Genomic DNA, 24402 nt, shown 5'->3' on the forward strand with positions numbered 1-24402 from the left:
AGTACTATCAAACATTTGCCATAAAAATTTCAAAGCAAAAATAAAACTGTATCCAGGCATATTATTCCAGGTGAATTATAGTGAATGCAGATGATAAAAAATGGAAATATCAAAGACATGAAGATGTTGGATTTGAGTAGAGAAGCAGTTGAAGGACGATATGTGCAATATTTCTGTTTCACTAGCATAGTAAGAGTTGTAGATGTTGACATTAACGGCTTTGAGTCATTGGAAATATGAAGAATAATATTAAAAATGCTATTAAATGTCCTCTTTTTCCACCCTAATGATTCTGTAAGAAATTTACAGGAATAAGCATAGTTTGCAGTAGGGATGCACCGATACCACTTTTTTTCAGACCGAGTACAAGTACTTACATTTGTGTACTCGCCGATACCGAGTACCGATACGAGTACTTCTCTGTGCCAAAAGGCCCTCGTTAACAGCCAGCTGGAGGGTGTGAGCGACACACGGCAGGCTGGGGAGTCCCGCATACGAGACGGTGCGCCGCGACCGGCTCTAGGTCGGATTGGAAAGGCTCGGGGCGAAGGTGGCTCGCGGCCCCAGCTTTACAACGCTCCCCGCCCGGACCTCGCCGCACCCTCTCTCCTCGCCGATGACGGCCCCCTGCTCCCGGTGCGACCGTTGACCAGGGTGGACTGTTCTCAGAGCGCCCCAACTGCATCGTGCGGCCAGATTGGGGCTCGACCCACGTAAAAGACGCCAGGGGTCTGCGGCGATGTCGGCAACCCACCCGACCTGTCTTGAAACACGGAGCAAGGGCGCGAGTCAGAGGATGCAAGCAAAACCCTGTGGCACAATGAAAGTGAGGGCCGGTGCGCGCCGGCTGAGACGGGATCCTAGCCAGCGGGGTCGGGCACACCACCGTAAAGTGGTATCGGTGCCGTTGTATCGGAGCCGTTTTGCGTAGCTGAGCACAGTAATCTGGATGACATGCAAAATAGATTATTTCTAATAATTAATACAATAGACAAATGAAAACATTTTAATAATCATCTTGAATTTTTAACACAAATGAAAAGGAGCTCCTCTTTAGAATAAAGTAGCTCATAAATAAGTGATTTGTTCGTTTTCAGTGCTGCAGGGAGGAAAACAGGCGATATGCTGCAGAGGAGGGGAAACTATTGAGCTACTGAGTATACACTCATTAATTCTATAATGAAAGGATCATTTCTCTGAATTCAGAGTTTCTTTCCATTTTATTCTGGTGCCAGCAGCTAAAAGTGTACTTTAGGTTACGGAGACGTTACATCCTGGTTATGTTATTGATTATGTGTGACAGTTCGGCGGAGCTCCAAAAGGCAAAACTACATTCAGAAGAACATTTTTCAGTATTTATGGGTCACCGAGTCTCCAGCTTTTTGGTCTCAAGAGAGAAGTCTCAGTCTGTGGCGGATGCAAAGCGCTCGGTTGTCTCATATTTGTTTTTCTCAGTCATTTTTTAAAAATAATGTCCAGCGGAGTCATTAAAAAATCTGTCTGGAACTTCATTAAAACAACAACTTGGTGCTAACCTGACCTACTTTCTGCACCATAATAACTCACATTCATGCAAACATCTGCCTGATTGTTGTGAAAGATAAAAATAGAACGACTCAATTAAAACCAAACCAAATGACAAACAAAAGGTGTTTGGAGCCACTTAACAGACGAACACCAGCTCGTTTAAAGACGCCCCGGTCGACTCTCTCATCCTGTATAAAAATAAAAAGTAATTAATGACAGCCTTGCCCGATACAATATGTTAACAGATTGACATGATGATATGAGATTTAATGCTTTAATGACAAGGTGTGTGTAATCCAGTCTTCCAGCAGGAGATCGAGGCTTTTGATGCTGTTGTTCAAGTAATTAAATATATCAAGGTGTGAATGCAATTACAATGAAGCGTACTTTAATTTGATTTTCTTTTGAAGTGCTCTCCCCCTCTGTGACGCTCTATCTACAGTATCCACCTGTCTGTGTAGAAACCTATCCTGGTACGGGTCCTTTCTTTCTCCAAATGTCTGCGTCTCCTTCTATTAAAAGACTAGCTGTGAGATGTGAACCCTCCGGTGTATCCAGGCTCTGCTCAGCGGTCCTCTTCTAGTTCATGGGTTCAGTCTAGGAAAGCTCGGCTCTGTAACCAGCTTGTCACCCACAATTACGTCTGAATCTACTCACACGACCTGACCCGACCCAATTAATGTAAGACCAACGACCCGACTCGTTCCCATTATCAACCAGACTCTGGTTCTGGCTGCTGTTGGAGGCAGTACTGTAGAGGCACAGGTTAGCGCTGAACAATGATATACATTACATGATATATGAGAACATTTAAAACAACGTAGTGATGAAGAGCCTCCGTGTTATCAGTGGAACGTATTGCTTTGTTTTTCTGTCCACTTGTTGCAGAGGAACACATTCAGACTCTTCCTGAAAGCATATTTATAAAATAATTAGGGCTGTCAATCGATTAAAATATTTAATCGCGGTTAATCGCACATTTTGTATCCGTTCAAAATTAACCTTAAAGGGAGATTTGTCAAGTATTTAATACTCTTATCAACATCCATCCATCTTCAACCTCTTATCCAGGGTCGGGTCGCGGGGGCAACAGCTCCAGCAGGGGACCCCAAACTTCCCTTTCCCGGGCCACATTAACCAGCTCTGACTGGGGGATCCCGAGGCGTTCCCAGGCCAGTGTGGAGATATAATCTCTCCACCTAGTCCTGGGTCTTCCCCGTGGTCTCCTCCCAGCTGGTCGTGCCTGGAACACCTCCCAAGGGAGGCGTCCAGGGGGCATCCGTACTAGATGCCCGAACCACCTCAACTGGCTCCTTTCGACGCAAAGAAGCAGCGGCTCTACTCCGAGTCCCTCACGGATGACTGAGCTTCTCACCCTATCTCTAAGGGAGACGCCAGCCACCCTCCTGAGGAAACCCATTTCGGCCGCTTGTACACACGATCTCGTTCTTTCGGTCATGACCCAGCCCTCATGACCATAGGTGAGAGTAGGAACGAAGATTGACCGGTAGATCGAGAGCTTTGCCTTTCAGCTCAGCTCTCTTTTCGTCACAACAGTGTGGTAAAGCGAATGCAATACCACCTCCGCTGCTCCGATTCTCCGGCCAATCTCACGTTCCATAGTCCCCTCACTCGCGAACAAGACCCCAAGGTACTTGAACTCCTTCACTTGGGGTAAGGACTCATTCCCTACCCGGAGTAGGCAATCCATCGGTTTCCTGCTGAGAACCATGGCCTCCGATTTAGAGGTACTGATCCTTATCAACATGGGAGTGGACAAATATGTTGCTTTATGCAAACATATACATATAGGTATTATTGGAAATCAATTAACAGCACAAAACAACGTCCTTGCCGATAAGCTATAGTATGACGTGGTCCTAAAAATCGCAAGTTGCGTTAATGCATTAAAGAAATTAGTGGCGTTTTGTGTTAATGCATTATCTCGTTAACTTTGACAGCCCTAGAAATAAGACTTTTCTTGCCTTGTTATTCCTGCTTTTCTCATTTTATCAGAGTTTAAGAAGAATATACTGACGTGGCAACGGCTGGAGAAAATGGCCCGAGAAAGACGAGGGTGGAAACTTTTCATCAATGATCCGCAAGGAATACAAAGATTATTCTCTCTCTCTCTCTCTCTCTCTATATATATATATATATATATATATTATTGTTTTGTTTTGCTATTACTGACGTCATTTCGTCCATACACCTTACCTATGATTATGAGAAAGATATTATTCATACCCATACACATATCAACTCTCAGGTTTTACCATAAGACACACATTTTGGTGTTTTTAATCCTCATCAAAAGTCTAAATTCCTACCAAACCACAGAAAGTTTCTCACTGCGAGGCCTGAATTGTAGATCACACCGGACGGTTGTAGCTGGAAGTTTAACTGTCTTCGCTGCATCCAGCAGAGCCGCTCTGTCTCCTCTATTTCCATCACCCTTCTCTGTCTGCAGTACAACTAGTCTCGCCTCAAAACCACTACAAAACTAAGTTTGTAAAAGTTTAACGGCTGCCGTGCTGTTATCCTGCATGCTGTGTGCATAAAAAAAGGTGCATCGATTTAGCTGACAAAATGAGGTTGGACTGGAGGGGGCGTCTTGACTGATGATTCAGTTTAGGGGTGTATTTTATTGATACCCAGAGGGGTGCATATTACAGCAGCACAAGAGTACTAGGGCTGTATTATTATAGCCAAAATGATAATCAAGATTATTTTAATCAATATTGAGATCCCCATTACTCATTGATTTTAGTCCACAGCATTTCTGAGCTATACCACATCTGCATCCAGCTGAAAGGTTTGAACATTTTCCGGGAGATCGATTGCGTTAATGTGTTAAAGAAATTAGTGGCGTTAAAACGAATTTGCGTTAACGCGTTATTATCGAGTTAACTTTGACAGCCCTAATTACAATATATCGCAATATATCGCAATAATCTGCATACTGCAAAATGTCAATAAGATCATATCGTTACTTAAGTATTGTGATAATATCGTATCGAGGGTAGGGATGCACCGATACCACTTTTTTCAGACCGAGTACAAGTACAAGTACTTACATTTGGGTACTCTCCGATACCGAGTACCGATACGAGTAGTTCTCTGTGCCAAAAGACCCTCGTTAACAGCCAGCTGGAGGGTGTGAGCGGCACACGGCAGGCTAGAAAGTCACGCATACGAGGCGGTGCGCCGCGACCGGCTCTAGTTCGGCTTGGAAAGGCTCGGGGCGAATGTGCTTCCCGGGGCCGTGGACAAAGTGTCACCAGGGCGAACTGTCCCCAGCCGTGTTGTGCCCCAGGTCGTGGCTCAGCCCACGTAGAAGGCGCCAGGGGTCTACGGCGATGTCTGCAACCCACCCGACCCATCTTGAAAAACGGACCAAGGAGTCTAACGCGAGTCAGAGGGTGCAAGCAAAACCCCGTGGCGCAATGAAAGTGAGGGCCGGCGCGCGTCGGCTGAGGTAGGATCCCGCCCGCACCGTCGGGGAGGTGGAGCGTGAGCGCGTGTGATAGGACCTGAAAGATGGTGACGAGAGGTTAACGCCACGCTGCCGTAAAGTGGTATCCGTGCCGTTGTATCGGAGCCGTTTTGCGAGTACGAGTACATGAGCACATTATCGGACCCGATACTGGTATCGGTATCGGTGCATCCCTAATCGTGGGGCCTCTGGTGATTCCCACCCCGATGTAATGGGACACCACCATGATTATATTTGCCCTAATTTGACACCGAGGTGTAACCTGAGCGTTGCTGTCCTGGTGTGACCTTATGTGGGAGAAGTTAACCGGTGCCCCCGGATTGTATTTACCCTCAGAGAGTCTGTGCACGTCTCTGCTGTCGCCCAACTTGAACTGGTGTCCCTCTTCTTGACATCTGGCAATTTACAGGCATACCGCATCAGTCTTTTTGAAGTCCTCTACACCTGTCCTTCCCTCTCTGTCTGTGGGTAATTGCTGCTGCTCTGTGTGATGTATGTGGCGTTCCTGTACACGTCTGCAACGTCGGCCGCATCCCCCGATTCATTATTCAGCTCCACTGGCCAGACGCAGCAAGAGAGCAGCTGCTCTCGCTGTCACCGGTCAACCAGGAATCTGTAATTATCCTGTCATCTCTGTCTGTCTCGCTGCCTTCTCTGTCTCTGCTCTGTGTTTATTCCTCCTGTCTTCATCTGTCTGTTTCTTTGCTTAGTCTGTCAGTCAGCCCGTCCACCTGTCACCTCTCAGTCCTCCTTCTCTAACTTTTCTCAACAGCCTTCCTCTTCCTCCCTTCACTGCTGTTCCTGTTTCCCACATCTCAAAGGAATATGCAGGTTTCAATTAGTGGTGGGAATCACCAGAGGCCCTACGATACGATATCATCACGATACTGAAGTCACAATACGGTCTTATTGGGATTTTAAACATTTTCAATATGCTGAGTATTGCGATAAGATACAGTATATTGTGATTCGGCTGTCAAAGTTAACGCGACAACGCGTTAACGTAAATTCGTTTTAACCCTCTGAGACCCACAATAGACCCGTTTTAGTCTTTTTTAGGGGCGTACAGGGGGTCTTTAGGGGGAGATAGCAGGTCAACAGTAGATGTCACATAGAAGTGGTGTACATCATCTGAAAGCTGAGAACCTGCAGATTAATTTGAGATACACAGATTTGGTGCTAATTTTAACCATTTTTTACCACTTGAGAATTGATAAAAATTATCAATAATCCCTCCAAAATACCTCATTAAGACACCAAGACCGTGACTGTCATCTCCAACTAAATCTCAGCCTATAGATCAAACAGTTGGCTGTTAACACGTTGGTTATTTACAGACAACATTTAGCCTAACGGGATTCAATCAGATATGAAGAGATGTCTGGATAAGCAATATCCGACCACTGTGTTGGACGGGGGAAGACTGGAGAGACATCGATCAACCTTCATTTATTAAGACATCACGGACGCTCAGGTTCAGGCAAGATCGCAATAATTATTAGACGTGTGTAAAACAAACGTCTGTATAACAAGAGATGAATGCATACAAATTCGTTAAAATTACAATCCAAACATACGTCAGATTGAATTGAAGTCTACGAGATCTTCGGTTTTCTATACTCCAAAAGGGGGCGCGGCCTTGACTTTTTACAAAGTAGCCGTATGTGCAGATCATATGTGCAAAATCCATCCATCCATCCATCTTCAACCGCTTATCCGGGATCGGGTCGCGGGGGCAACAGCTCCAGCAGGGGACCCCAAACTTCCCTTTCCCGGGCCACATTGAGCAGCTCTGACTGGGGGATCCCGAGGCGTTCCCAGGCCAGAGTAGAGATATAATCTCTCCACCTAGTCCTGGGTCTTCCCCGTGGTCTCCTCCCAGCTGGTCGTGCCTGGAACACCTCCCAAGGGAGGCGCCAAGGGGGCATCCTTACTAGATGCCCGAACCACCTCAACTGGCTCCTTTCGACGCAAAAGAGCAGCAGCTCTACTCCGAGTCCCTCACGGATGACTGAGCTTCTCACCCTATCTCTAAGGGAGACGCCAGCCGCCCTCCTGAGGAAACCCATTTCGGCCGCTTGTACCCGCGATCTTGTTCTTTCGGTCATGACCCAGCCCTCATGACCATAGGTGAGAGTAGGAACGAAGATTGACCGGTAGATCGAGAGCTTTGCCTTCCGGCTCAGCTCTCTTTTCGTCACAACGGTGCGGTAAAGCGAATGCAATACCGCCCCTGCAAATGTGCAAAAAACAAATGTTAATTCAGGTAAATATGGAATAAACTTCCCACCCATACATTCATCTTTTCCCCTACTACCTATCCCACTTCTCTTCCTAATTACATGCCATCTCTTCTGGGTGTTATTTGTCTCTCGCTGAGCTGCGACTTCGTGTGTTAATTACCTCACCACCTATATGGAAAGGTGCCGAGGATGTCGCCGCGCAAAACGATTCTTCTCAATGAGAGAAACCCAAGGCTGAGCATTCATCATACTGATATATATTTTTCTATTACCCACCTGTAGCGTCGTATATTTGTGCGCTGCAAAGTGAGGGTGGGTCCCTCAAGGGCAAACAGAAGACACTCTGGAGCGTTATGAGCAACGGGGAGCGTCCACGCTCTCAAGGCCCAGCGAACGCCATCTTTAATTTATCGCTATGTTTTATTTACCAGCAAGTCAATTCAGGCCACCGAGCAACAAACAAGGCTCCGTATTGACCCGTGTGCAGCGTCCTGTCCACTTCTGTTTGTCAGGATGCAGAGATGAACTCTTTTCATATTATTTCACCAGGATGGATCTCTTTTTTTGAGAAACTTCGTGATGCTGTTTTGTGGTTAAACATTTCCTTACTCCCCTTTTCCGAGAGATCCTATTATCAGGTGTCATAGTGTGCGTGACATACAGCCCCTCTGACCCTGAACACACACTCACACGTCTCATTAATTCATGGCCTTCAACTCGGGATTGAATTACAGCTGGTGCTAGTGCAGGATTTACTTTGACAATACCCTTTGTTGCAGGCACACACACACACACACACACACACCCACACACACACACTTCGATATCAGCTGCAGTGTTTCATCACACATGCTATCAGTGTTTGCTATTCCACACTTTGCTTGGCCGTATTCATAATTCATCGGCACTCTTAGTTTGTCTGCTGAAAAGTGTCAGAAAAACATTTTTTTTTTGGATTCCTTTTCATCCCTCCATCATTTGCTTCCTCTCCTCAGCGGCGCGGGGAGAGAAGTGTCAAGCCCACATACTGACTGGTATATTCCCACAGACACATGATTAAAATCCAATGCGTATAATGACGGCGCTAAGATCAAAGGCAGCTGGATGGAGGACGCAGGCCCCTTTAAGAGAGGAGGCAGAGTGGGGAGGGCTGTTGCATCCATAAAACATGAGTTTATTCAGTGGCCATGCTAAGACATGGTTAGGAGCGCCTCTGCACTCCGGCGTGCTCTCTCATCACAGCCAGAGCATCCCCGGTCCGACCGAGACGCTTCACACACATGCTGACACAGCTCCGACATGGACGCGCTGAGAAGAAAGGGATAAAACTGGAGCGAGGGAAGCCAGAAGAAGAAACAGTAGAAGAAGAAGAAGAGTGAATGGGGAAGAAAGAAGAGGTTATAAAGAAGATAAGAGAGAAAGTGACGGCGCGGTAGAGGAAAGGAAACAGGTGCATCGAGGCGGAGAATGGGCAATTCCTCCTTCCCAGGCATGTCCCCTCTCTCTCCGTCCATTCTGTAGTTGCAGGTATTTCTAACTTGAGTGCCCTTCTCTGACGCGCTGGGGGTGCTGGGAAACTACCGCTGTTTACCTCCGCTTTTCTTCCTCACTGTGTGTGTTTGCTGCACATCTGTCTTTGCCTGCATGCTTCTGAAAGATGATATCAAGTTGCACTTTTTTAAAGAAACCTCTGATAGCTGTACTGCAGTGCATGAATATATAAAATCTGGGACACTTGAAGTTGAAGTTTTTTTTTAATTCGCCTTGATTTGAGATAAAGCCTCTGATTGAGTTCTCCTGTCAGAATAATCAGCTTGAAGTGCTGCAGCCCATTGAAATACATCGGAAGTGTGCAGATATTGACTGGACGGAGTGTCTGAGAGGACGGCGAGGGGGTGTGAGTGTCTGCTGGTGTCGGTTGCATCTGGCAGCAGCACTTGTTTACTGGCTGGGCGGATGGGAGACGGTTGATGTTGATGTGGCTCATCTGGGGCAGCATGAAAGAGGGCTATTGAACGATTCGCATTACGAGAGATGGAAACAGTGATGCAGACAATGATGCTAGTTTATAGGCTATTTACTGGATGTTAAAAATATAGAAGCACTTGGAGGACAGACAGCCAGCTGTAACGACAAAAACTCATTTGCATCGAGAACATATTGACCTCAAAAATCTTTTTGTTTTTCAGATATTAAAGTGGGTGAAACATTTAGGTGGGTTTGTGCATATCGTTTATATCATTACATTTGAGTCACTAAGCATTTGTTTTTCTGAAAGGTAAATCCCCAACCAGGGATCGGAGAAAGAAAATGAAATCTATTCCCCTCGTAGACGTAATCAGTAGATTTTAAATAATCAGCTAGCCATTTGGAGTCAGGACAGTCCTGTTAACTCTGGTAGGTGTGTATATAGCATGTAGCTCTGGTAGGTATAGTATAGCGCATGGTTTCCCGCAGTGTTTTATAGTGGAGGTGGGCCGCCTCTGGGGATGGGTCATGATTTTCAAATTTTCGAAAAGTCATTAAATCATTAATAAATGTAATAGCTTATTTGACAATCATTTTTATGGATGCTAATTTTTTTTTCTTACCGATAGCCGACACTCAATCGTCAACTGTTAGCCGACAAGATTAGTGTGTTGCATGCAGGGGGGCTGTAGTGCCCAACAAGCCGCTCAGCTGCAACGATAACCGATGCACAAACGGGTTAAATCCATCATTTATCACCAGCTGCAGCGTCGGAGCACAACAGACAACTGAGTCCCCAGTTCACCCGTCAGGGAGAGTTACTGTAGCAGCCATGACACTGCGTTATTGTCCCAGTAAGTCTCCACCGCATCATTTAGCTGCGAGGTTGGCAGCTGTGTGTCTGCCTGGCATAGCCTGCCGTAATGTTAGCGAGCACCAGACGATGAATATGAAGTTATTAGTAACGTTATATCTGTGAACGTAGCAGTGCAGTATGTGTACAGTTTATTTGTCAGTGAATAAATGCTACAACTCCTCAAGACCCGAGCCAAGCTACTGTATCTAGCTTTAAAGTGAAGGCGGTTAGCTGTGTGTCTGCCTGCCTTAGCGAGTACCAGACGATGAATATGACGTTATCAGTAACGTTATATCTGTGAACGTAGCAGTGCAGTGTGTGTGCAGTTTATTTGTCGGTGAATAAATGCTACAACTCCTCAAGACCCAAGCCAAGCTAGCTTTAAAGTGAAGGCGGTTAGCCCTGAAGCTAGCAACACATCTGGCTCAGACTCTCTTAAGGTGGGCTGTTAAGGTGGACCGGCTATTCTCCGTTAAGTGACAAGCCGCTCCTCTGACTTTTGCTCAGCTTTTTGTTTAATTTAATTTTTTTTTGTTTAATTTTCGAATTTTGAATAAATAAACACATAAAACATATTTTTCCTAAATAATTCTGAATGTAGAAACATGAACAAATTATTTCTCAACACAACTAACATTATTTGAACTATGTAAATTTTTTTGTTTATGTTACTTTTTGACCTAAAATAGCCTTTTTTGTGTATGTTGTAATAGCTAAATTTTGCACATTGCACAATAGTTCTGCGTGGTTTATGACATGTACAGCGTAACTGCAACATTTCTGGTTTTGGGAACTTTTGTGGCATGTTATCCCTCCCTTTCTCTCCTGTTTCATCTCTATATACAGGTATGTCTTGTAATGGAAATTCAATTAATATTATATTGGTTTTCAATATCGTTATTATCAATGATTAAAAGACATCAGAATTTCAACGTCTCACCCGGTAAATAGTTGATTTGTTGGACTCAATCAGGTCCTTTGGATCCCAGTAGAGACGGTCCAGAGTCGTTGGGGATCGGTCCTGTCGTCTCTTAACTTGTCAAGGTACAGGCAGGAGGTTTCTCCTGGTTGATCAGTCACCGGTCTCCCGTCGTCTCAGGACGATCTTCCACGGGATCCTGCCGACAACGCCAAATTGTAATGGAAATTCTGTCAATATTCCAAGATGAGTCCTAATGAACATTGAAATCAAGATCCCAAACAGATGAAATGTCTTTGTTGTATTTTATTCTTGCAAGAAGAGGCACTCTTCTGCAGACTTTGTGTGACTCTGTATAACCAGTGCCTCTTCTTGCAAGAATAAAATACAACAAAGACATTTCATCTGTTTGGGATCTTGATTTCAACGTTCATTAGGACTCATCTTGGAATATTGACAGAATTTCCATTACAGTCTATAAAGGCAAAAGTGCCATAAAAACAAACTTGAATTCATTGACTTAATAGGATATATAAAATATATCGCCCAGACCTATATCTATCTTTACAAAACCCTTAATGTTGTTTAACAACCGTCACTTTTAACCATCTGCATCTGTATGATGAAAACGATTTTTAACCGGTCTTCAAACTGCGTGCATTGTATGAGTATAGTTTTATACATTTGCTATATTAACCACTTTCCATTGCTCTGTGTTTTTATACACAATAATGCGTACACAGTTTCTACAAGACAAGCGAGGAGATTCAGTATGTACTGTATTTACCGGCTACCATCTTTGTTTTGATCAGTAAATAGAGTTACAACTTGGGAAATTGGTTTCTGGAAAAACCTTCAGCACGGCGTGTTGTTAAACAACCTTCTGGGTTTTTCAAAGACCACCAGGTATTTATCTTTCAGAAAACAAGACGCTTATCTCTGTGAGTTGAATGTAAAGATAACACACGAGAGGCACAAACTGGTGCTACAGCAGCAGACGTAGCTGACTGGAGGGAGGCTGGCAGAGTGCAAAATGGAGGTTTCACTATCTTTAATCAGTATTGATTTACATGATACCCTCATCTCTTCACCCTCCATCACACTCCGCACCGCACAAATCTGTGTCAGAGCACGAAAAGACTCGAGTGTCTTGAACAGATAGGATTGGGAAGGGGGAAAACACCAGCTATCTTAAAATTCAACGCAGTTCCATATGAGGCTTGTCACATCCTGCATGCTGTCTCACTCGGAAATCACTGAGAGGATTAAATCTGAATAGAGCGTTTTGAAACACAGAATACTCAAACTCAAACTTATCTCTTTGTGCTGCATGACTATGCGACTCATGTCACCTCAATGACATGCCAGAACCCCCCCCCCATCTCCCCAGGAGGGTTTGAGATGGTGGTAGAGGTGGTGGTGTAGCAGCAGATCAAGCGTGTTGGAATCACAAGTGACTGGGGAGCAAAAGAGAAGGAGAAGAGTCAGGGTAGAGGATCTGTCAGAGAGCCGAGGAGCAGCAGCCAAACGGCAGTTTTCCCATGTCAGCCTGATCAAACTTGTTGACATGTGGAAGTAGATGGAAGAGAGACAGAGAGATGAAGGGCAGAGAGAGGAAGCTGCAGAGCAGAGACATCACAGGGCCGATTGATGCGGTTGCCGTGGAGCCACCAGGTGAGGGTGAGCCGACTATCATATTGACTCAGGGATGTCTTTTCTCCCCAGAGCTGCTTTGCACTCTGACATTTAGAGACTCTGTGGCTGTTTCATCCTTGATGTTGCTTCATTTCACTTCTTTTATAAGTCAAAACAACATTTTCCAGAAATTTGGTTTCAAGCGGCGTCACCGCGGAGACCCAAACGCAGCTTTCAACGCCATCGTTTTAGTGTAAGAAAGTGGTGAAGCTTCAACTGACAAATGACTCCGTAGTTAAGTCAAAGTTTAACCCAAGAGTATAGAAGCAAAGAGACAAAACTCTGGTGCCGCTAGATGGCACTGCGGTAGCGCTGCCGCCATTTTGGACTGAAAACGCCAATGAGTCTGAGCCGCTTGATCGCCGTCGCCATGTTGAGAGCCAATTGAAAAGCTTACCAATCCCGTATTTAGCACCTTTAACCAGCTGACAGTATAGGCCTCCCCATATTCCCCCAATTATCTATTTACTTATTCATATATTTATATATTATATATATATTATATTATATATTTAAAGACATATACATGTGAAAATCTGCTATAATAATAATGCCAACTTTGAAAAAATGGACAACTTTGCTACAAAGTCAATGTGCCAAGAATCATTTAATTTATTTCTAATGATATTTAGTACGTACTATTATCTTTATTGTGTACTGTTTTTGCTGGTAGTGTACAATAAAATTACATAATTCACCTTTATACTGAAGAGAAATTATAAGTCTGCTGTCGCACGTCAATCAAACCGCGACTTTAGAACATCAATTAAACTTCACAGAAAGAAACAAAATGTTTTTCCAAAGATTTAACTCCTTTTTTTCTCGCCAAGATCAGTCTGTTGCTGTTTCATGTGTTTGTAGCTGTGAGTAGTGTCTCTATTTCCAGCTTTATCATTGTCAGCTTGTGTCTCACAATGCCTCCATAAAGAACAGATTCTCCAGTTTGAAGGGGATGTAATGGGCCCGGGGACGATTGTCTTTTGAGTGCAGCACCTGTGGAGCTGGCAGAGATTCAGTTTCTTGTTCAAGGACACAACAGTGACTGCTCGCTGCCGTCACTGCTCGCCGCTCGTCACTGCAGCCTTTTACTGATGCTGCTCAAATGTGACATGGCATGAAAGCTTGATATGAAATGATGGTGTATACATGTAGTCATTTCATCGTAGGATGATGTATACATCAGAGGACTTTAAGGGCTGCAGCCTCAGGTGAGATCTGGGCATTGAGAAGCTTTTTAGTTTATAATGAAACAACTGTTGCCTTCCCTATCACAGAACGCAATAAAACATTGACGATACATCACAGCAGGGAGTTATTAACAATAAATGTCAGTTAATTTGGCTCTCTCTGGCTCTGTAAAGCTGACCCAGGATCGTCTTGGCAGTCTGATGTTGTTTAATTTATTCAGTGGATCCTGAAGAAAGCTGATCAAAAAACGTGTCTGCAAGGTGGTTTAAGATGTTTCACCCGTGAGTCGGATGTCATGATGAGAAAAGTCGACTCCATTCAGAATAAAAACATGCTTCCGTATGTATCGCAACTTGTTTTTTTAGGATTTTGAAATACATTTTCTAATGCCAGAATCTATATATTTGCTTTTATTGTTGTAGTCTGAGTAACGTGACGTCATATCCGTTCCGTATCCGTCAACCAAAACAAACCGCAATGGGCCACAAATGGTGGAGGGTCGTCGTGGATACGACCTGCACCCTCACATGTTACATCCAGCGTGGTAAACACTACACATCCAGTAAAGGATGGAAACACTTTGGGTTTCACACATTGACAGGAAAAGCAGAGCTAGACGGCTAAAGCTGCATGCTAACTCTGTCACGGACAGGAAACGTTATCGTATCGCGGTAACGTGGCGGTCGAGCCAGCCGTCGCTCTCATCTCCGTGGTCAAATGGGCCGACGCTACGACTGTAGAGCACCCAGATACTGACATTAATGTTAAATGCATTGAAACGGCCCCGATGGAGCTGACCATGGATGTATAAAGAGAACGGAGCTGACGGGAGAGCTAGAGACCACCTTGGAGAAGTTAGAGGAAGCAGACACGTGTGACTACGTCTGGTTTTCAAAATAAGGTGTTAACAAAGGGAACTGTATATACACAATACATATATGGAAATAAGATCGATTGGATTATATTCACCAGAAGTATAAAACATTACATGTCCCGTATAAATAAAAAATAAAAATACCACTAATTTGTGAGCGAAATCTTTATTTATTATTTATCTTTATTCTTTGAACATTTTTACTGAATTAATTTAGATATTTTCTGAATTAAAAGTCCCTAGAAGAGTATAATTCAACTTTTCCCCATCATCTAGTGTTAAGAAAGTGAACAAAAATCGCTATAAATCATAATATCGAATCGCAATACATAAAAATCACAATACGGCACCCAGGTATCATGATAGTATTGAATCAGGAGATAGGTGTATCGTCCCAGCCTCAGTAAAAAGCATCTCTTTTCATTTTCATACAGAATATCTTTTCATCTACTTGACCTGCATCTTGACTTCTTACAAGCCGACCTTCATCTCTTACAAGCCGAGACTGCTAACATGCAGCAGGACAATGCGTGGCTTGAAAGTCTTCCTTCTTCTTGAATGTGCCGCCGTCTTTTACCCTGAACTCGTATTTCTTCTGGACAATTCAGGCATCAGACAAACACACTGACAACACCGAGATAAATGTGAGCACTTTGAGAAGAGAATAGAGGATCATTTAAAACGAGAATATGCCTATTATTATTGTCGTTGGAGGACAGATGCTGATGACTGTCATATAGCGTTGCTTGCACAGGGAGATTTTTCTTCTCTAAAAAAATAACCAGGTGTCTTTATAGGCAAAAGCCTCCGTATGAAGACGAATGATATGCATTAAGGCCCGGAGGGGGAAAAAAATAGTCTGACAATGAAAAGTAGGATAAAGAAGTGAAGCAGCCTTTTATGCTTTTGTCATCAGTATTTTAGTATCGCAGCCTCCTGAAGCTGTGTACAAGTAGAAGAGAAACGGAGGAGCAGAGAGCGGGGAAAGGACGCTGGTTTGCTTTTCTCTAGTAAATCAGCTTAATTGCGAACCACTGCGTCACATTTTTCTCAGTAGCAGCCGTTCCCATTTTCTCCTCCGATCGACAGTTGCTGGACATAAAGTGCTGATAATGACCTCAGGCCTGCTAATGTGGCCACTGTGATGTGTGCTCATTTAATCTCCTCTGCAGCAGTGAAAGGCCGGACATTAGACAACACATCTATCACAGCTTTCACACCAATTATGCTTAATTTTTTTAATTATCTGCACACACAAAGAGTCCTTATCATCGGCTATATGAGGTGGGCATGAAGCTTTCTGATGTATTTATGCTGTATTGTTCATATTTTTCTCAGAGGAGGCGTTTTAAATGTGATTTTATTGCATTGGCGACGGCCAAAATGTCGAACTCGAAGCTTCAAAATTGAGTCCACAAACCAATGGGTGATGTCACGGTGACTACGTCCACTTCTTATATACAGTATGTGTGTAAAACTCAACACCCCCAGTTTATAATGCAGGCTCTCTGTTCACAAAAAGCCTCCAAACTTAGCCCCTCTAAGCTCCTGCAGAGCCACGGAGGACATTATACAACTGTTTTCACAGGCTGAGCAGTGCTCACAGTCACCGTGACCAGTAAATTGACTTTGACATGTAAAATTGGTGAAGTGCCTCTTTAAGTCCCACTAGGGACTTGTTCCATTAGCGCAACCTATAGATCTTTCTCACAGCAGACACTTTTCCTTGTCTAACACAGGTGTAACTAATAATATTAATAAAGGCTTCCTTCTATTTAGCAGTCCGAGGTCCTGCTGTCGGCACATACAGCTTATTAAATGTAATGTTAATGCTATTAGTTACGCTTGTGCTTTCCCTGCTTTGTAAGGTCAAAGTGTCTGCCATGAATAAGGGTTTATGAACAGAGCTGAAGACTCTTCTCTCAGGTTAGTGGATTGGAAGATATTTCACCGTGTTCTAACTGGATGCGACGCGAGCGACAAAATCAGCTTGATAACATCGTTTTCTATCGGAGTGTCCAAACTGGCCGTGACGCTTTGAGCTGAACTTTTGTCAGACGCTCCGTTCCTATCGTATCCCGTTGAGAGCGCTGCAACATGGACGAGGAACAGCTGATTGGTTTATATTAAATGAGCCGACAGCGGGAGAAAACCGGGTCAGTTGTCGTGGATGTAGATGAGGACATTAACTTGATTACTGCCACTTTGAGCACAAGCATTGACGCTCGCAGTTATGTGCCTAGCGTTCACTATCCATCCATCCATCCATCTGCAACCGCTTATCCCGTTAGGGGTCGCGGGGGGGGCTGGAGCCGATCCCAGCCGACATTGTGCGAAGGCGGGGTACACCCTGGACAGGTCGCCAATCCATCGCAGGGCTGACATAGAGACAGACATCCATTCACACTCACATTCACACCTACAGGCAATTTAGAGTTAACCTAACCTGCATGTCTTTGGACTGTGGGAGGAAACCGGAGTACCCAGAGAAAACCCACGCTAACACGGGGAGAACATGCAAACTCCTAGAGTTCACTAGTGAAAACTAATTAGGAGCTACCTGTCAACTATGGAAACGATGGGAAATATGAGCCGTCACTACAATATTTCAGTACGAAGCCTCGTTTTGATCTGCTCCCGTTTGCCGTCTGTGTGTGTTTTTGAATCTACCTCAACAGAAGAAACTGAGAGAAAGTAGTCCTACATATCAGGTGCATTAAAACACAAGGACCAAGAGAGTCAGAAAAGCAACCTGTGCTCCTCTTACATCTTACTTCTTCTACCTGTTTGGATTATTTTGTTCAGAATTGTGGAAAACATAATGGACTAATGTTACACTACAGCAGGCTGAGTGGGGACGACAGTTGGTGAGTGAAACATCCACATTTACTCTTTATTAACTTGTGCTTATAAAGAAGTCAGTCATATTGTTGTATGAATCTGTTGTTTAACTCTCTGTTCACCGTATCTCTGCACCCTTCTGTGTCGCTGCCTGTGGTGTTGTCACATCTTGTACCGAGCAAGATGCACGGCGGGCCTGAGGAGTTATCGGTACAATACCTCCTCACTTCACTACAAAAAAACATAATAAGGTGGCAGCCGCCTGGAGGAAGATCGCTAGATAACAACCTACTCGCTGTTGGCTGTGTTGTATGTTATTTACAGTAAATATCACAATATAAAACGCGTGTTTTCTGTTTAAAAAGTACAAACGTAGGAAGATAGCAAGTACTACTAACTAGGGCTGCACAATTAATCGAATATTAATCGCGATCACAATTTTGGCTTCCCAATCCAGTTACGGTACGTGTCCACAGGGACGTTTTTTATCGCGAGGGGACGACATTGGAAAAAAGACGTCTATATCTCAATGGATGATTTTTTTTTCAGGTAAATCAACTCTCTAATAGCCCTTATTTACATCATTAGATCCTAAAAGTTGTAAAATGAACTAATAGCTAATTCCAGAGTTATTTCCCTTCCTCCGTTCATGTGAATGAGACCCAGACCGAGGCCGGACCCAATGGATGCGGAAGATCGCCGGAAGATCCGGGTTCTGTTCCACTTGGAAGTCGAGCCATTTTAGCTTCATGCGCCACTGAGCAACTTTCATAGGAATGAACGGCGCCCCGCCTCCCAACGCTGTATCCAGTTCTCTTTATACATCCATGGTTAGAGCTCATAAAAGGATTTAGTATGTCTGCAGTGAACAGTGAAGTCTTCCTCTGAAGCTGGTCTTCTTCGCCCAGATGCTCTTGCCGTCTCTCCCTGAGCTTGTTTGGTGTTGTAAGAAAAGTCTCTGGATGATTTTTGTTGTGCTACATAAAAGATCCGTACCACAGACGACACCTCAAATGGCCTTTTGTTGTAGCTTTTAAGATACCATAGGAAGGGCTTTTACAATTGTCATGGGGTTGTGGATTTTGCAATGTGTGCTCCAGTGTGTGTATATGTGCGTGAGGAGGTTACTTCAAGGTCTTCCTATCACGTATTCTGGCATATCTAGTGCAGTGGGAAATACATTCAGAGTCTAATTTGACAACTTTCCCTGAAAGGCTGCATCACAGATATTCATCTTCAGATTTCCCTTTCTTACAGCTGTGATGTTTTGTCCTTGATAAGGGATTGCTATTTCGGTGACATCTCCGGTAGAGAGCAGCCTATCAGATGGCATTACTGTCACACATCGGGGCACAAAGAGCAGAGAGGAGTCGGCGCTGTCGCAGGTAAACAGCGTATTTCTGTGGCAGAGACGAGAGGCTGCAGGATGAAGAAAAGTACCTCTGCGTGTTTTATTTGTTTGCTTGTTGTTCTGGTGAGAGAAATTCATCACGTCTGCAGATTTATCAGTGTGAGATTAGTTTGCGCTGCAGGCAGAGCAGCATTGTTTCACATTTTGCCCATTTACATGCTGGATGCGTAGCCAGAACAGCTCAGACATCACCGGGGATATCAGCTCTTATTTGCTCAAATCACAGGATTATATGGCGGCGATGGGGACTCCAGTTTGTAACTTGAATCACATCCAAATTGACTTTAGAACGTGACATTGAATCTAGATTTGTGGCCCAATAAGTTTCTATAAAACACATCTAGTGGAACATGTTGAGGGCCCGGCAGACATCAGGGAGGATTGTGATTTGTGAGAACATAACGTGGCGTTGCAGAGTGACTTAATAGCCGGCTGGCAGCCGTGTTTCACCGCCTCCTCTTGTTGATAGTGTTCTCTGTCACCTCCTCTGCTGTGACACACCCTGGAGGACACTTCTGCATCACTGCAGCAAGGTGAGAAGTTTCCCACTGAAGGTCAGGAAAAAGAAGATTTTCAGCTGCTGCTAAGTTGCTTTTCAGTGACATGGCTCTTAAGATGGCAGTGTTGCTCTGTCGATCCACCACTACTGGAAGGATGAATCCTAAAGACTTTAGTTTGTGCAATACTTGTGTTTATGATTACATACCTGCAAAACTAATGACATTCCCATCAACCTCAGCTGTACTTTGTTTTTAATTAGCAAATGTTGGCATGCAAACTCGCAAAACTAAGATGGTGAACATAGTAAAGAAAAGTAGTAAACATTATACCTGCTAAACATTAGGGGTGGGGAAAAAATCGATTCACCTTATGTATGGTGAATTTGAATTACGATTTTGAAATGCCAGAATCAATATATTTGCTTCATTTAACTCTGATGTGATGATGTCATTTTTGGCTCGTGCACCCTGGTGTCGGGGGACACTATGGTGAGCATAAACCCGGCTTAAGGCATTGCAGGTCTTCGTAAACCTGAGACTATCTTAAGTGACCTGTGAGAATCTGTCATATGGAGTCCATGAAAATCGTTTATGAGCGTTTGACTATAAATTAGGGATGTCACGGTGAGGAAATATTCCCACCGGTTAATAAACTTATGACAACACTGGTGTTACCTATTACACTGGACATCTTACTACAAAAGACGGCGCTCAATATCTGTAGAGCTCTTACTTTCATCGTTATCGTTGGATGGCAGTGTGTCTGGCTTCTCCGTTCCAGCTTTCGCTGCGAGGCTGCAGGTTTTCACCTCGGGCTGTGACCACTCTGTCCTCCTCACAGTGATTACCTCATTTACGTTATAGTTCCCTTATAGCATTCAGTTTAAATCTGAAATATTGCCAAATAGGCACTTTTGCTTTTCGCTTTGACACCAAATCCTTCGCCATCGTCTCGTCTGTCAACTCTCTCTCATCCCGTGTCTGAAATCTGACTCCTATTACTCTGAGCTGAGACTCATATTATATACAGTATATTCATATTGGCACGTCCGACTATGTATTGATAACACAACGCTGATACGCCAAAATGAACTAAATGGGATTTATTTCTATAAAAAAAGCAAAATGACGGTGGGGGCAGAGGGCAAGTAATTTAATCGGTGTATATCCGACCACCGTGTAACACCGAATACCACGGCAAGTCTACTGTAAATATAAAATTGCACCATCTCCACTTCTGCCTGCATGCATCATGTGTGTCTACATGCATCATGTGTCTCTGCATGCATCATGTCTCTCTCCATGCATCATGTGTGTCTACATGCATCATGTGTCCCTGCATGCATCATGTGTCTCTGCATGCATCATGTGTCTCTGCATGCATCATGTGTCTGCATCCATCATGTGTCTGCATGCATCATGTCTCTCTGCATGCATCATGTGTGTCTACATGCATCATGTGTCTCTGCATGCATCATGTCTCTCTGCATGCATCATGTGTGTGTCTACATGCATTATGTGTCCCTGCATGCATCATGTGTCTCTGCATGCATCATGTGTCTGCATCCATCATGTGTCTGCATGCATCATGTGTCTCTGTATGCATCATGTGTGTCTACATGCATCATGTGTCTGCATGCATCATGTGTCTGCATGCATCATGTGTCTCTGTATGCATCGTGTGTCTCTGTATACATTGTGTGTCTCTGCATGCATCATGTGTCTCTGTATGCATCATGTGTCTCTGCATCATGTGTCTCTGTATGCATCATGTGTCTTTGCATGCATCATGTGTCTCTGCATGCATCATGTGTCTCTATATGCATCATGTGTCTCTGCATGCATCATGTGTCTCTGTATGCATCATGTGTCTTTGCATGCATCATGTGTCTCTATATGCATCATGTGTCTCTGCATGCATCATGTGTCTCTGTATGCATCATGTGTCACTGTATGCATCATTTGTCACTGTATGCATCATGTGTCTCTGCATGCATCATGTGTCTCTGCATGCATCATGTGTCTCTGTATGCATCATGTGTCTCTATATGCATCATGTGTCTCTGCATGCATCATGTGTCTCTATATGCATCATGTGTCACTGTATGCATCATGTGTCTCTGTATGCATCATGTGTCTCTGCATGCATCATGTGTCTCTGCATGCATCATGTGTCTCTGCATGCATCATGTGTCTCTGCATGCATCATGTGGTTGTATTTCTACATGTGCTGTGTGACAGCTCTGATCTCCCCCCGCTCTTTGTTATCTCATAAGCCGGCGTGACAGCTCTGACACGTGTCGTCTGAAAGCAAACATAACAAACGCAGCTCGACCGCGTTGATGACCAAATTACAGTGAGCAACGTTTTAAGAAGCTACTCATTTGCTGATTATACAGAATGGTCCTTCTGAAACCCCGATCAGACTCTCAAATGAAAAGCTTCTGTCTGGTGGAATAATGGGGTAACTGGAATGAGGAGAGAGGGGGAGAGATGAGGAGGAAGTTATTGTGTTATTATAGTAGGGCTGGGAAATATAGAAAAAAGTTTGTTGATACAGATACATCAGGTTGTATGCTGTTGATTCCCTTAAACAATTCCCCCACTAGAAATGATTACTCTCTCATTCCAGTAGGAGGTCGACAGAAAAATAATCAATAAGTCATTTTTCAAACAAAAATACCAACCGTTCTGTCATTACAGCTCCTTACTTCTGAGGATTTGATGCTTTGTCATTAGGTTTTGTACTTTTGGTTGGATATCACAAGCAATTTCATTATTCTATGTCACCTGTTTTACTCTTTATGACATTTTACACAACAAATGAATCATCAATGAATCAAGAAAAACAATCATCAGATAATGAAAATAATTAGATAGTTGGAGCAAAAATAGAGAAAATCTATTTAAATAAATAAATGTCAGTATAAATTAGTGCTGTCAGTCGATTCAAATATTTAATCACAAATTAATCTCACATGTTTGATCTGTTCAAAATGTACCTTAAAGGGAGATTTGTCAGTGTTTAATACTCTTATCAACATGGAAGTGGGCAAATATGCTGCTTTATGCAAATGTATGTATATATGTATTATTTTAAATCAATTAACCACACAAAACAATGACAGATGTTGTCCAGAAACCCTCACAGGTACTGCATTTAGCATAAAACAATATGCTCAAATCATAACATGGCAAACTGCAGCCCAACAGGCAACAACAGCTGTCAGTGTGTCAGTGTGCTGACTTGACTATGACTTGCCCCAAACTGCATGTGATTATCATAAAGTGGGCATGTCTGTAAAGGGGAGACTCGTGGGTACCCATAGAACCCATTTACATTCACTGATCTGGAGGTCAGAGGTCAAGGGACCCCTTTGAAAATGGCCATGACAGTTTTTCCTCGCCAAAATTTAGCGTAAGTTTGGAGCGTTATTTAACCTCCTTCATGACAAGCTAGTATGACATTCATTAGGTTTTCTAGTTTCATATGATGCCAGTATCTTCAGTCTAGCTTTAAAACTGAGCCCGCTACAACCTAACAAGTTGCATTAATGCATTAAAGAAATTAGTGGCGTTAAAACGAATCTGCATTAACACATTATTATCGCGTTAATTTTGACAGCCCTAGAATATTTTAAATACAATAACTACGTCCATCCACTCACATCCCTCATTTTTGACCATTTGTATCAGCATTAAGTCTCCTGTTTTAAAAAGAGCAGCAGCAGCATGTGTGAGTCTGAGGTTGTAACTCGTAAAGAAGCAGATAGCAACGCCTCAGTTTACTACCGTTGTTTCTCTGAGTGTCTCTCTGTTTGTTCCAGTGGATGGCTTTCACTGCGCTCACATGCTTTATTAGATGGCGACGCTTCAGGTAATAAACCAAGTTTGTGGTGTTTTCCATCGTTGTTGTTGGCCTGCCGGACTTTAAGCAGGTTAAGAACAAACCGCAGACATCTTGTTAACTATTCTTTACTGTTCAGGTGGTTGCTTTCTCTGAGGGATCTCTCATCTCACCGTCTCTCAATCACTGGTAGAATGTAACTAAGTACATTTATTCAAGTACTGAACTTAAGTGCAATTTGTAGGTACTTGTACTTTGAGTATATCCATTTTTTTGCTACTTACTCACTATACTTCCACTCCGCTTTCAGAGGAATAACTGTATGGTGGCGAGATTGACTTTCACCACTTCAACACAACACAGCTCTTTCTACAGTCACTGTGGTGTCTTACTGATTTGAGCAGCTTCCCTGATCAATTCTCACTTAACTTCATCTAAATTTATTATCATTTTGTGGGTTTTTGTTTTGAAGCCTCTCGTTGTCTTCCGAGCTGCAGTACCACTCTCCGCCTGAACTGTAATGATGCACCAGTGGGGGCGCTGTTGTTGAGATATCTGGTTGGAAATATAAAGTTAACGATCAATGAAATCATATAAACTCAACTATAGGGGACATCAGGTTAATGCATACCATGTACATTTTTTAATTTAATATATTTTTTTAATTTTAATTAATAAAAAAAGTCCATGTTTTGCCATCTATTATTCCATTACTTTGCCTGATGTTTTAGGTTTTTACTGTGGTATCGTTTCAGTATCGGTGTCAAGATATTTAGGCAGAGTATCATATCGAAGTCATCATTTTGACTTTTTTGAATTTTTGAAAACATAATAATAACATGTCAACTCAAATTCATCTTTGTTTAAATTTTAAAGCTAGAGTAAAGATACTGGTATCGTATGAAACTATAAAACCTGATGAATCCATCGGTACCAACCATGTCATACTAGCTTGTCTTGAAGGAGGTTAAATAACGCTCCACACTTACGCTAAATTTTGGCGAGGAAAAACTGGCATGGCCATTTTCAAAGGGGTT

At 43.3% G+C, this 24402-nt stretch overlaps 1 protein-coding gene across 1 annotated transcript in view; it reads left to right on the forward strand.

Annotated features, from left to right (window-relative positions):
• The first annotated feature begins 8433 nt into the window (after positions 1-8433).
• The window catches only part of zgc:114120 (uncharacterized protein LOC619267 homolog), a 113114-nt gene continuing 97145 nt past the window's right edge, over positions 8434-24402 (forward strand). The window contains exon 1 of the mRNA XM_037754121.1: positions 8434-8793. The gene's annotated coding sequence lies outside the window, so the exon portion shown is untranslated. The remainder of the gene's footprint in view (positions 8794-24402) is intronic.

The sequence above is a fragment of the Sebastes umbrosus genome, chromosome 20, assembly GCF_015220745.1.
Source record: "Sebastes umbrosus isolate fSebUmb1 chromosome 20, fSebUmb1.pri, whole genome shotgun sequence".
Lineage (NCBI taxonomy): Eukaryota > Metazoa > Chordata > Actinopteri > Perciformes > Sebastidae > Sebastes > Sebastes umbrosus.